The sequence below is a fragment of the Kogia breviceps genome, chromosome 17 (genome assembly GCF_026419965.1).
Source record: "Kogia breviceps isolate mKogBre1 chromosome 17, mKogBre1 haplotype 1, whole genome shotgun sequence".
In the NCBI taxonomy this organism is placed as follows: domain Eukaryota; kingdom Metazoa; phylum Chordata; class Mammalia; order Artiodactyla; family Physeteridae; genus Kogia; species Kogia breviceps.
The window spans coordinates 49,374,582-49,390,053 of record NC_081326.1 but is presented as its reverse complement, the minus strand read 5'-3'; the positions used below and the strand labels follow the sequence as shown (position 1 = coordinate 49,390,053).

General features: G+C 35.5%; 1 long non-coding RNA gene across 1 annotated transcript in view; it reads left to right on the top strand.

The window, feature by feature from the left end:
* LOC136792883 (uncharacterized) overlaps positions 1 to 13,827 on the top strand; it is a 131,323-nt gene extending 117,496 nt beyond the window's left edge. The window contains exon 3 of the long non-coding RNA XR_010837460.1: positions 13,701 to 13,827. This is a non-coding gene — a long non-coding RNA (uncharacterized lncRNA). The remainder of the gene's footprint in view (positions 1 to 13,700) is intronic.
* Positions 13,828 to 15,472: the final 1,645 nt, after the last annotated feature.

The window sequence follows — 15,472 nt, the reverse complement described above, 5'->3', positions numbered from 1 at the left end:
TGCAAAACTCCTCAACAACGTATTAACAAACTGAATTGAACAACATGTTAAAAGCATCCTACACCATGATCAAGTGGGATTTATTCAAAGGATACAAGGATGGTTCAACATCTGCAAATCAGTTAATGTGATATACCACTTTAACAAAATGAAGGACAAAAATCACATGACTGTCTAATAGATGCAGAAAAAGCATTTGAAAAAATTCAACATCCATTTATAATAATAGCTCTCAACAAAGTGGGTATAGAGGTAACACCCTCAACATAATAAAGCCATATACAACAAGCCCACAGCTAACATACTCCATGGTGAAAAGCTGAAAGCTTTTCCTCTAAGATCAGGAATGAGACAGGGATGCCCACTCTTGCCACTTATTCAACGTAGTACTGGGGACTTCCCTGGTGGCACAGTGGCTAAGAATCCATCTGCCAGTGCAGGGGACACAGGTTCGAGCCCTGACCTGGGAAGATCCCACATGCCACGGAGCAACTAAGCCTGTGCACCACAACTACTGAGCCTGTGCTCTAGAGCCCATGAGCCACAACTACTGAGCCTGCATGCCACAACTACTGAAGCCCATGCACCTAGAGCCCCTGCTCTGCAACAAGAGAAGCCACCACAATGAGAAGCCTATGCACCGCGACGAAGAGTAGCCCCCACTTGCTGCAACTAGAGAAAGCCCACGCACAACAACAAAGACCCCAAATGGCCAAATATAAATAAATTTATAAAAAAAAACAAAAAAATAGTACTGGAAGTCCTAGACAGAGCAATTAGGTAAATAAATAAGTGAAATAAAAGGTATCCCAATTGAAAAGGAAGAAGTAAAACTGTCACTATTTGCAGATGATAAAATATTTAAAAATCCTAAAGACTACCAAAAAAACTATATTAGAATAAATGAATTCAGTAAAGTTGCTGGATACAAAATCTTTACACAAAAACCTGTTTTACTTCTCTATACTAATAACAAACTATGAAAAAGAGAAATTAAGAAAACAATCCCATTTACAATTACATCCAAAGAACCCCCAATATACCTAGGAAGAAATGTAACCAAGATGGTGACAGACCTGTACACAGAACACTTTAAGACCTTGATGAAAGAAATTGAAGAAGGGAAACAAAAAGATATTTCATGCTCATGGATTAGAAGAATTAATATTGTTAAAGCCTTCATATTGCCCAACTAATCTACAGATTCAATGCAATTCCCATCAAAACTCCAATGACATTTTTCACAAAAATAGAACAAACAAACCGAAAATTTGTATGGAACCACAAAGACCCTGATTAACAAAAACAATCTTGAGAAAGAAGAACAAAGCTGGGGGCATCACACATCCTGCATTCAAACTATATTACAGAGCTATAGTAATCAAAACAGTATGGTATTGCCTTTATACAGACACATAGATCAATGGAACTGAATAGAGAGCCCAGAAATAAACTCACATATATACATAACCAATTAATTTATGACAAAATAACCAAGAATATACAATGGTAAAAGGACAGTCTCTTCAATAAATGTTGTTAGGAAACTGGACAGTCACATGCAAAAGAATGAAACTAGACCATTATCTTACACCACACACAAAAACTAGCTCAAAATGGATTAAAGGCTTAAACAAAGACCTGAAACCATAGAACTAGAAGAAAACATAGGTGATGAGCTATTTGACTTTGGTTTTGGCAACAACTTTTTGCATTTGACACCAAAAGCAAAGGCAACAAAAGCAAACAACAACAACAAGTGGAGCTACATCAAATTTTAAAGCTTCTATACAGCAAAATAAACCATCAACAAAGTGAAAAGGCAACCTACTAAAAGGGAGAAAAATATTTGCAAATCGTATATTTGATAACAGGTTAATATCCAAAATGTATTTTTAAAAACTCATTCAACTCAATAGTAAAACAACACAAAACAAAAAAACACTAGAAAATGATTTAAAAATGGGCAGAGGATATAATTAAGACATTTCTCCAAAGAAGATATACAGAAGGCCAACAGGTACATGAAAAGGTATTCAACCTTGTTAATCATTAGAGAAATGCAAATCAAAACCACAATGAGTTAGTATCTTGTACCTGTTAGAATGGCTATTATTGAAAAGATGAGAAATAACAAGTGTTGGCAAGGATGCAGAGAAAGGGGAACACTTGTGCACTGTTGGTGGGAATGTAAATTGGTGTAGCTACTATGGAAAACAGTATGGACATTCCTCAAAAATTGAAAATAGAATTACCATATGATCCACTTCTCGGTACTTAACTGAAAGGAACAGAAATACTAACTGGAAAAGATATCTGTCCCTCCATGTTCATTGCAGCATTATTTACAATAGCCAATCATAGAAGTAACCTAAGTGTCCAATGATAGATGAATGGATAAGGAGGTTGTGTTTGTATATACAATGGAATATTATTCAGTCATAGAAAAGAAGGAAACCTTGCCATTTGTGATAACATGGATGGACTTTGAGGGCATTGTGTTAAGTGAAATAAGTGAGAAAAAATACAAATACCATATGATCTCACTTATATGTGGAATCTAAATAACAAACAAATAAAATTGGAACTCACAGATACAGAGAAAAGATTGGTGGTGCCAGAGGCTGGGAGGGTGGACAAAATGGGAGGTGGCCAAAGCATACAAACTTCAGTTACAAAATAAATAAGTCATGAGTATGTAATGTACGGTATGATGACTATAGTTAATAATAATGTATATATAAAAGTTGCTAAGAGTAGATCTTAAAAGTTTTCATCACAAGGAAAAAATTATAACTATAATGATGCATGTTATCTGGACTTACTGTGTTGATCATTTTGCAATATATACAAATATAGATCATTCTGTTGTACACCTGAAATTAATACATTGTTATATGTGAATTATATCTCAATGAAAAAATGTCTTAAAATAAATAATAAAAAATGCATAGAATTCAGAAAGAAAAAAGTATAAGGATAAAAACATAAATCTGTTAAGTAACAGAAATAGTAAATATATATAAACATTTATTTATAGAATTTTAGATATATAGAAACATATCTAGAAACAAATTTCTATTCAATTAAGGAGAAAGAAAACATGATTAAAACTAGAAATTATAGCGAGAATAGAAAAACTGATTTGCTAATATAAATTACCAAAATTGACCCAAATGTGAAAGCCAAAAGAACTTGAAAGAAAAATGACTTCATAGTCATCTCATGAAACACTGAAAAAGACAATTGATAAAAATCTCACACTTACTGGTGCTTAATACAACAGTTAAAATAAATTTCCATTCAAATAGGAATTAGTAAGGATTCCTATTCTGATCTTCCTTTTTTTATGTTCTAGTGAATTACAATAAGAAATCAGAAAACATAGATGTAACAAAATATAAAAGTGAGAAAAGCCACTTTTATTTCAACAGTTCTTTACTTAGAAACTCAAGGGAATTGGCTGAAAGTTTACTAGAATTGAAATATTACTTGAGTAAAGAATCTGAATAAAAATGTAATATTCACAAGTGAATAATCACTCTTCTAATTTAATGGGAGGACAATAGGAAAAGAAAGGTAACTATAAACGACCTCAATAAGAAACATATTAGGTGTATACAAAATTTTTCTAAAGAATAAAAATTCACATTAAATGATAATGCTAATTACTATAAAGATGATATTTTTCTGTAATAAATTTTTAGGTTACACTCAGACATAAGAATATATTGAAATTTATCTGGAGTAACAAACATCTAGTTAATATGTGTTTTAAAAACAAACAAAAGTGTTAAAGGGATGTGCCTTGTATAAAATTCAAATTTATTATGGAGTTACAATAATTAAAGTAATATAAACTTAACCCCAAAATCAATCAACAGAAGAATCACTGCACAATAAAATAGAATTGGGTCATTCTATTTGAGTGGAGTCGGAAAAACTTGACTTGTAGAAAATTAGATCACACTGCACCCCCAAATAAATTTCATATTAAAGGCTAAGTATTAAAAGAAAGTGAACTAGGATAAAACATAGGAGAACATTTTTGCAGTGGTTTTGCTACCTGGGCAGAGCCAGGATAAGCGGAATAAAGAAGAAACTTTCCTAGGGCCTCTGGGGTAATATCCAGAAATTGAACTTGGTTTAGATATGGAGAACTTTCCCACTCATTTCACCATAAATGTGGACTTCTTACCACCTGCACCTGTATATGTCAGTTTCCATGTGCATATCTCATGTCTTCTTCCAATACCTCATTTCACGAACTTTCCCAGAATACATTGGCCCTGGATATCTAGTATGGTGATAGAAAGAATCTCTAGCTAGCCCTTTGGGATTAAGCAAAGGATCTTGCAACAGGACATCAGGGAGAAAACACACCTAATTTTATGAGAAGTTTATTGTCTATGAAATTTTCATAAACAATCTGGCATTTGAGAAACAGGACTTTAAATAAAAGGTAAATTTTGAATATATTGATATGAGAGAAGGATAGCCCATGATGAATAGCAACGAAAAAAAGCAAAGAATGGGGAAAGTTTGGGAACATAGGAGAGGACATGAAGTAATAGAATGGGCAACAAGATTGGTAAATATTAGTTTACTAGGTCTGCTATAGTAAAGTACTACTTACTGAGTAACAGAAATTTATTCTCACTGTTTTGGAGGCTAGAAATCTGGGATCAAGTAGATCAAGCAGGGCCATGCTCCCTTTCCAGGCACTAAGGAAAAATCTGTTTCAGGCCTTTCTCCTAGCCTCTGGAGATTTGATTACCTCTGTAAAGACCCTATCTCCAAATAAGGTCACATTCTGAGACACTGGGAGTTAAGATTCCAGTATGCCTTTTTTGAGTGGTAGCAGAGGAGACACAATCAACACATTACAATAAGCAACAGATCAGGAAGGACTTTATTTAATGGGTTAATGGACTAAAGTACTGCTTAACAATACCTTAGGTAACAACATAAGTTAAATGATTTTAGTCCAAGGAAGAAGCAAAAATGAGAGGAAGGGAAATGAATCTAGTTATCAAAAGCAAAATAAGTTAAATGTAGTTAATAGAGTCAGAATAATTTAAGATATGACAATTTACATATGCTTTGTTATTTCTTCTAAAAAGTAGTAATTTGTAATTCAGGTCATGGAAGAACTACACCCAAACACAGATTTTAGCAAAAAGAATACTGGAACTACCAAGAAAAGTTGAACCAACAGCCTACAAAAATGGACCATAACAAATAAATCTGCTGGAGGATATATAATCCCAGGAACTTTGCATGCCCCAACAATGAACAGCAGATGGTACTAAGTCCAAAGAATATTGGTAAATAAAATAGCCAATGGTTTCAATCAGATGAAAAACTGGAATGTTAACTCCAAATCCTATGTAAACCAGTTTCCAGAGAGAAATTTTTTTTATTTTTAAGTGAAAACATATTTGCATTTTGATTGCACATTTCTTCCAAGGCTTTCAAAGCATTTCTCTGCATAAGTTTTTCTGCTTTATGAGTAATCCAGGGCAATTCACTTTTAAGCTCATATTGTGTTACTGTCTTCATTATAAGTGTAGAATGCGTATTTCAGGTACATTGCAGTTTCTGGGGATGGGGGAGCAGTAACTACCATTTAAAACAGTGCCTCTATATGCACATGAATATAAAATATGAATATATTCTAAGCTATATAAATATGAACAAACTAGGAAATAATAGACATATAAGCATACCACCATAAAAAAAAAACAGTTCTATACTACTTAAATCTTTTTGCAGTATGTAAAGGGTTGGTACAAATCTATGAATTATAGTAATTATGCAAAAATATAACTCACAGAAAACCATTTACATTAACACCACAGTAAAATCATCTCTAACACGGGTTATGTTTTAAAATAAGTGCATAAGGAGAAAACTGCATGTTGTAAAAATTATGCTTAATAGCCCATTAAATAACCATAAACTACACTATGTGATTTTGTGCATTCTCTCTCTACAACATGGGATTGAATTGGTTTTGGTTTTGGTTTTTGGTTTTTTGGTGAGCACCAAATAATTAACTAACATATAAAGTTCATTCTGTAATAGGTGATTATAGATGATTTTCTTATACTGAGCACATGTAGTTGAATTTGCATAAGTAAAATGTGAATATGACAGTTCCACTTTCATGATTGGAATTTACTGCATTTTTACTCAAATCGTTAAACTACCTTTAGACTCCAAAGTAAAAGCAACAAAGGCCAAAAATAAACAAGTGGGACTACACCAAATTACAAAACTTCTGCACAGCAAAGGAAATCATCAACAAAATGGAAAGATAACCTATCAAATGGAAGAAAATATTTGCAAATCATATATCTGATAAGGGTTTAATACCCAAAATATATAAAGAACTCATACAACTCAACAGAAAAACAACACGATTTAAAAATGAGCAGAGGAACTGAATAGACATATAAGAAGACATATAGATGGCTAACAGATAAATGAAAAGATATTCAACATCACTATTTATCAGGGAAATGCCAATCAAAACCACAATGAAATACCATCTCATGATTGTTAGAATAACTACTATCAAAATGACAAGAAATAACAAGTGTTGACGAGGATATAGAGAAAATAGAACCCTTGTTCACTGTTGGTGGGGATGTAAACTGGTGCAATCATTATGGAAAACAGTATGGAAGTTCCTAAAAAAATTAAAACTAGAATTACCCTTGATCCAGCAATTCTACTTCTGTGTATTTATCTCAAAAAAATGAAAACACTAACTTGAAAAGATATCTATACCCCCATGTTCATTGCAGCATTATTTACAATAGCCAACACAGAGAAGCAGCCAATAGATAAATGGGTAAAGAAGTTGTGGTGTGTAGGTGGGTGTGTGTGGAATGTAATACACACAGTGGAATATTACGCAGCCATAAAAAAGAAGGAAATCTTGCCATTTGCAACACCATGGATGCACCTTCAGGGCATTATGCTAAGTGAAGTAGGATGGAAAAAGACAAACACCGCATGATCTCACTTATATATGGAATGTAAAAATCAAACCAAAAAACGAACAATAAAAATGGAGCTCATAGATTCAGAGAACACAGATTGGTTGTTGTCAGAGGTGGGAGATAGGTGAAATGGGAGAAGGTGTTCAAAAGCCACAGACTTCCAGTTATAAAATAAATAAGTCCTGAGGATGTAATGTCCAACATGGTAATTATAATTAATAGTGCTGTATTGCACATTTGAAAGTTGCTAAGAGCATAGATCTTAAAAGTTCTCATCACAAGGGAAAAAAAAACATCTGTAACTATGTGTCGTGATGGATGTTAACTATACTTACTGTGGTGATCATTTCATAATATATACAAATATTGAATCATGTTGTATACCTGAAACTAATACATTGTTATATGTCAATTATTTCTCAATGAAAAAATCTGTAATAAAAGAAAACTCTTTAAACCCTGGCTGACCTATTCCTTCTCTCTCATTTGCTCTTCCACTTATTTTCATTGTCTCTTGGTCTCTCATTAATTCCAACTGTTTATTTTTCTATCTCTTGGATGCCACAGGTCCTATAAGGCAGGTGCTAATAATTCCTATGGGCCATAATGAGAAGAAAGCAGTATTGGAAGCTGTCTCAGGCTTACCCAGACTCTACCAATTAATAGTTATGAGGTCTTAGGTCACTAAACCTCCCTGATCAATACCATAATGTCAGAGTCAGTGCCTAATTCATATGGTTTGGGAAGACTAAAGATATAGACCTTATAAACAGACAAACAAGTAAGTATTATAAATGTATAACATTTATGTTTAATGGTACCCATTTTACAAATGATGAAACTGAGGCTTAGAGAAATTGAGCCCAACATTATAATGATACGAAATTGTGATTGACTTTTATGACTTCAAAACCAGAGTTCTTCATTGTTCTATATCCATAATAAAACAGCCATAAATACAACAATATCTTCCTCAAGCTTTTACTACTATATTCAGAACTAAACACATTTATCTAACAACTGAGAGATCCAAGCTCTTTTCTTTTCTGCTTCCTGCCATCTATTTGTGAAGATTCTATGCCTACACTATCACATTCTGCAAATTCCCCCAGCTACTTCAATGGGTTGTGGGTCATAGAAAATATGTATGAGAAAGCTAAAATATACCATATGGTGAATGGAGATAAAAATTCAACTTAAATGCAGCAAATAGAAGAAATGAGCCATTTGCTCCACATATATCTCATAAAACTGTTAAGACAATGTTTATAAATCACCTTAGTGTCCCTTCTAAAGGGGCTTTGTATTAATTATTATGTTATCTTAAATATTCTATTGGTTTAATAAAATATAGTAAAAGAACGCCCCACAAATCAGAACAAACCTTAAGCACTGTTCTCAGTAACATTACATACAAATAAAATAAAATAAATGCATGCCAAAATTATCTTAGATAGAAAAACAACAAAAGTTCTGAATTAAGTAAAAAGGAATAAAAGTTTAAATGTGCCATTTCCTTTTCATTCCAACTAGCTTACTTTTGCTTATAATAATATGTTAGGATATATACAGAATTTTCCTAGATGCTTTCTGAATTTAGCAATTTCACTCTTTGGCCCTGGTAAATACATAGCAAGGAAGCATGCCATTATGAAAAATATTGAGATTCTAGATGACTGAATTAGTAACAAATGGATGTCCCGTTTGTTAACAGCCTTCAGGATTTGTCCTTATTCCAGATAGCACAAATTCCAAACATTAAGGATAATCACTAAAATACATATTCATGGATTTTTTTTTCTGATCAAAAAATGAATATGAATGTTCTCCAGGAAAAACTTCATGTTAAAAAATATGACAAGAGCAGAAAAATCCTCCATAATCTCCCCTGAGTAACCTCTATTTCATCTTAAACAATGAAAAGTACTATGATAAAAAACAACTAAGCAAAAAACTGACTTAATTTGTTTTTAAATAGGTCATAACTCTCAAATCTTAGAAACATCTGCTTTGGAAAATATTTGTTTAGATTATCAGTTAAAAATGGAGGTACACATTCTTTACCCGTTCAACAAATGGTGATTCTTCATTTAACTGCTATCCATTCAAAATATACAGATTAAAGACCTACTAAATTTAAGGCACTCTTCTAGGTCACGGGAGTGAATCAAACAAATGTAAATTTGTGTCCTCATAGAAATTACATTCTAGTTAAGACTAGAATGGGGGGCAAATAATAAACAACAACAAAATTTTTTTTAATACGTTACTATTTTTAAAGGTGATAATTGCTTTGAAGGAAAAGTAAAGCAGAGAAGGGAACAAGAGACTGCCGAGGAGTAAACAGTGTTGTGATTTTAAATAGGCTGCTCAGAGAAGGCTCCACTGATAATATTTGAGCAGAGCTGCAGGAGATGAAGAATAGAGCCACGCCTATGTCTGGGAAATCAGGTTTCAGACATTTCTCACATGTTCTTAGTCCCTGTCCCATCAAAGAACAAAATCAAAAGACATTTTAGCAATAATTATTGATATTCACTGTTGCAGTTTAGAGTTCAAGTCACTGCTTTACTGGGGTTTTTTTGTCAATGAGTATCTCACTGCCCTGTTAAAGTATATACAATAAGGCCTAACTTCACCTGTTCATTCTCTGCCCATACTGAATCAATTCTTTACCAATCATTTTATTCCTTATGGAAATTCAACAGAACATGGGATGCAATCATAAACATTTCAGCTTTATTGAAATTACAGCTAAAAATTTAGATGCTCATACTTCTGGACTATGAGAAGAATCTCAGGGTGTGTGTGTGTGGTGATATATGGCAATTGACAGTACCATGTTGAAGGAACAAGAGAAAATAGGGGGGGACTATATTGTCCATCAAGTGTTGGAAACCACTCGGGATTTTTTAAAGAAAAAGTATAGACACTTTAACTTATGTATGATCTATTCTCATTTTTGAATAATGGCAAATTTAAATTTAAAAATTAATCATCAAAAAATCTACAAACAACAAATGCTGGAGAGGGTGTGGAGAAAAGGGAACCCTCTTACACTGTTGGTGGGAATGTAAACTGATACAGCCACTATGGAGAACAGTATGGAGGTTCCTTAATAAACTCAAAATAGAACTACCATATGACCCAGCAATCCCACTACTAGACAGATACCCAGAGAAAACCATAATTCAAAAAGCTACATGAATCCCAATGTTCATTGCAGCACTATTTACAATAGTCAGGACATGGAAGCAACCTAAATGTCCATCAACAAGGGAATGGATAAAGAAGATGTGGTACAATAAATACAATGGAATGTTAGCCATAAAAAGGAACGAAATTGTGTCATTTTCAGAGATGTGGATGGACCTAGAGACTGTCATACAGAGTGAAGTCAGTCAGAAAGAGAAAAACAAATATCGTATAATAATGCATATATGTGGAATCTAGAAAAATGGTATAGATGATCTTAGTTGCAAAGCAGAAATAGGGACACAGACGTAGAGAACAAATGTATGGTTACCAAGGGGGACGGGGGTGTGGCATGAACTGGGAGATTGGGATTGACATATATACACTACTATGTATAAAATAGATACCTAATGAGAACCTACTGTACAGCACAGGGAACTCTACTCGGTGCTCTGTGGTGACTTAAATGGTAAGTAAATCAAAAAAAGAGGGGATATATATATATATACATATGGCTGATTCACTTTGCTGTACAGCAGAAACTGACACAGCAGTGTAAAGCAACTATACTCCAATTAAAAAAAATAAACTAAAAAGAAAAACTAATCACCATATGTTGGTCATAATAGGCCAGATTTAGCTCTCATGTTTCCACTTGAAAACCTCTAGTATGGATTTGGAACGTGTGTCATGAGTAAAAACACATCTTCCTTGACCCCCAGTGCCTTGACCTCCACTTAGCCAGACCATATAACGACTCTTTGTATTTTACGGAGATAGATCTGGGTAAAGATGAGCTAAATGTGGAGAATTTCAAAGAACCCTAGACAAACTGTGGGACCAGAAACTAAAAATGGTATATTTCTCACATTCTAGATAGAGAATGATATCAAGACCATCATTCACCAAATAAGGGGTGAGGGCAAACTCTACAAACTCTAAAAGTCATAGGACTAAGCCTGTATTATCCCCCTGTTCCCACTCATGGAGAGGTTTGCTAGAATCAGTCATGAATAGACACATTGTGGACAGACACATTCCCTCCTGGAAAGGGACCTAGATTCCAGCCACCTCGTGCATTTATAAAGGAGTTAGACAAGAGCTGAGATCACCATTTTATCTGGTCTTACTGGCAAGTGAAACATTCTATTTTCTGACACCAATTGCCTGCAGAGGTTGTGTATGCGAGACCTGTTGAGGAACCGCTGCTAGCTTGTGAGTAAGATTATCTGGAAGACACGTGGGTTTGTCTCAGGTGACAACCTGTTTCCAGAGGCTTATTAAACTTACATCCTCCCATCAAGGGGATGTACAATATTTTTGCCAACTTTTTTTACAAGTTTTCACTCTGGGCTACTTCCTGGGACAGTTCTAAGAAGCAGTATGTGGCTATCTATCCATATATAAATTGCAGAGAGAGAACTTACATATCCTTTAACTCCTCACCCTTCCTGGGGTCATCAGGCCTTCAGCCTTGAGGACGAGCCCGATTGTATGTCTTTTTTTTTTTTTTTTTTGGTCCACACCATGCGGCATGAGGAACCTTAGTTCCCCGACCAGGGATCGAACTCACACCCCCTGCAGTGGAAGTGCGGAGCCTTAACTGCTGGACCGCCAGGGAAGTCCCAATTTTTTGTCTTTTTTTCTGGAGCAATGAACTCTCCAGGAATTGGGTCATCATCATTTCACGCCAACGGTAATCCCAGAAGCAGAGAAGCATGTCTGCAAAGCAAAGATGAGGTTAGAGCCACTCTTACAATAAGTGACTGTCGGTGCCATCTAATGGAAAAGAGCATCCAAATTCATGTCCATCTAACTGCCTTCAATCAAGGTCTAGGTAATGCCAATTTGTTTCCATAGGGGATCTCCTTATGAGTATGACCTTACAATCTGATATTAACGACCCCCTACCTGACCATAAAACTTGGTCATCATCAATGGCTCATGAGTATGTAAAAACAACACAGCTTAGCTTTCAGCCCGTTGGGAAAGAACAGGAAATAGTGGGAGCTCAGGAATATTTTGTTCAGCTGAATAGGATCCAAGTATTCTAGATAGGTAGCAGGGAAACAGAGCAGCATCTACCAGTGCCCAGCATGAGTACTTTTAAGTTTTATTCAACTTAAATTACTTCTTGTCCTTTCCCCACTTAGCTTTTTCCCACTCTTCTACTTCATTTCTTTTTTTCACCTCTTCATTTATCTTTCTTTCTTTTTTTTTTCTCCTGCTGATACCTAAGACTTACCATCCTTGAACTGGGTATCAGAGAACCTAGACTCTTAGGTTCTAGCTCTGTCAAAAATTGGGTGGCCTTGGGAAAGTCTCCTGAGCTCACCATACCTTGATGTTTTTATCTGTATGGTTGTAGGGTGGATAAAGTGAGGAGGAGGGCAACTAGTGGGGGGTTTGAAATGTATTATAGGGATACTATAGAGTATAACTGAACCACATGGGTTTAAATCCAAATTCCTCTACCTACAACTGGTATGATTCTGGAAAACTCACATAATCTGGCTAATTCTCAGTCTCCCAGTTACAAGGGGGAATAATGATAATACCTAAGCTGTCAGGATTATTATTATGATTGTATACATAGGGCATTTAATGCAATACCTGTCACATACTAAGTTTCCAATAAATGACAGCCAGTATTTTCATTTTTTACTAGCCATATAAATATATATTATTAATTTGTCTGACCTTCCTGATTTTATTCATAGCTAAAATTATTAATTATATTGTTGTTGGTTCCTTAATTGACTAGCTTTGGGAAAAAAATCACATAACGCCAGAGTATCATTTTTCTTTCACTTTCAAGTTACCACTTTTCCTTGTCACCATACAACCAGTGTCTTCTTCCTTTCCCAATAAGAATGCACCCTTTAAAATTAGCTTTCTCTTATTATCCCTTTATCTCATTAGCTTTCTGCTCTTTTAGAAATCTCATCACCTTGCAAGAATATACATTCTCAAGGTCTATTTGATATGTAATTTTCACCTACAAGTCCATCTAATAAATACGTAGTAAGCTCCTGTAGTATCAGTAAAGTGAGTGACACAATACACTAAATAAAGCAATAGAAAATCATTTTTTGTCTGTGTAAGCTGCCGGTGACCAACTAAAGAAAAGTAGCCAAGAAGAGAGGAAGGAGAAAGAAGAAACATTAAGCACAGGGTCAAGTACAACATATACAGAGAAGTCAGGAAAAATGTAGACAAATGAAAGTTGTGGGAGGCAGAATAATGGTTCCACAAAGATATCTGCATCCCAGTTCTCTGAACCTGTGATTCTGTCACCTTACATTAAAAAAAAAAAAAAAAGCTTTGCAGATGTGATTAAGTTAAGGATCTTGAGATGGGGTGATTATTTTGTGTGTTGCAGGTGGATCCAACGTAATCACAAAGGTCCTTGTAAGTGAAAGAGGGAGGCAAGACAGTGAGTGTCAAAGTGATGCAGCCTGAAAGGGACTCAACAAGCTATTTCTGTCTTTGAAGGTGAAAGGGGGCCATGAACTAAGGAATGTGGGCAGCCTCTAAACATCGGAAATGGCAAGGAACCTGATTCTCCCCTAGAGCCTCCAGAAGGAATACTGCCGTGCAAATACCTTGATTTTAGCCCAGTGAGTCCCATTTCAGACTTCTGACCTACAGAACTGCAAGGTAATAATTTTTTGTTGTTTTAAGCAACGAAGTTTGTTGTAATTTGTTACAGCAGCCATAGAAACTAATATTGAAAAGGTATTCAGTAACTACAGTGACAATTAGATGGCAGCCAATTCAGCAAGAAAAATCATCATAGATGTTACAGCGGCCACAGCTTTAGTGTATTTGCTGTTCACCAACACCAGTCCAGAATGTTGGGCTCCCGGTAACAACAATGTTTCTATTATTTTACTACTATCCCTCTTTATGGGAACAAGAAATGAACACTTGACCAAAGATGGGCCAATCAGGATCCCGTTTTCTAGAAATAAGAGATATCTCTCTTTGCAACTTGCATTATCACATATGAACTTGAGCACCATTCTTTCCTCCCACTACAGTTGCTGATAACAAAGCCAGCCAGCCTGTCTGCAAAGAAAGAGAGAAAAAATTCATACACACACACACACGTGTGTGTGTGTGTGCGTGCGTGTGTGTATAAATAGAATAGAATGAGACTATTCTCTAGGCACCCTATCACCTTCTTCCTGGCTCAAAGCTACCCTAATGCCAAGCTGCATTCATGCCTTTCACCTCAATGGAAGAGCTGTCATCATGAAGTGTTGCATAAGCCAACTTTAGGTGTGTTTTTTTTTAGTTAGAAAGCAAAGCATCCTAAATAATGCAGGTAAAGGAAAACAGGACAAGAGATGAATTGAGACTTGTATCTAAAAACTACAAGCTAGTGAACTATAATCAACTCACTGTGTAAGAAAGGATTGGTGACCTGGATGAAAAAAGTATGTGACAAAGTGTTATTTTTACATTTTTAAATAGATTACAAAGATAAAAATAAAATTTACAAAGGGGAAATGCCAGATAAAAATACGGAACTTACAAAACCGGAGTCAAAATCTTGTCTATGACTCTGAACACCATGGCCAGATGAAGAACATCAAGGAGGCCAGAGTGGAAAGGAGATATGATATGAGGAGATCATTGTGTGAAGAGGAGTTTTGGAGACTGCCAACACAGTGCTGCAAGACCTATTCCCTCAGGGGGAGGGCTTGCAGGGGTGGCCCCTCACCTCAAGCTCTGGTGGGGAGGGATTCCTGGTAGCTTCTGCAGAGAGCTTCATCTGTGACCCCAGAAGTTGGAAGCATAGTGAACCAGGGTGCTGGTGGGGATAAAAGATGGAGGAATGTCTGGCAGTAGGCTGGAGAATGTTCTATTTGGAGAGAAAACTAGAAGATGCAGGAAGTTAGAGGTGGAAGCAAGTTCCTAGAGGCTGTAGAAAGAGGCTCAAGTCACTAGTCAGAGTAGACAATCAGTCTTCTGGGTCAAAGGAAACAGCACGTGAAGTGGTCTCCCATTTGGCATTCTCAAAAGAGCCAAAGAAAGGAACAACAGAGAAAGAGTAGGCTTTAACCATGCCAAGTTCCGAGGACACAAAGCCATCCAGACAACATCTGTGTCCTCTTAGCTCTCCTCTCTTCCCATGCCTCATCACTGATGGGCTAAAGAGCATCCCGTGGAGGACAGAATAAGAAAGAAGGACTGTTGATGATCATTACACCCTGGGTCTTAGCTGGGAGAAGGTGACAAGATATGCCTTTGAATAAGGA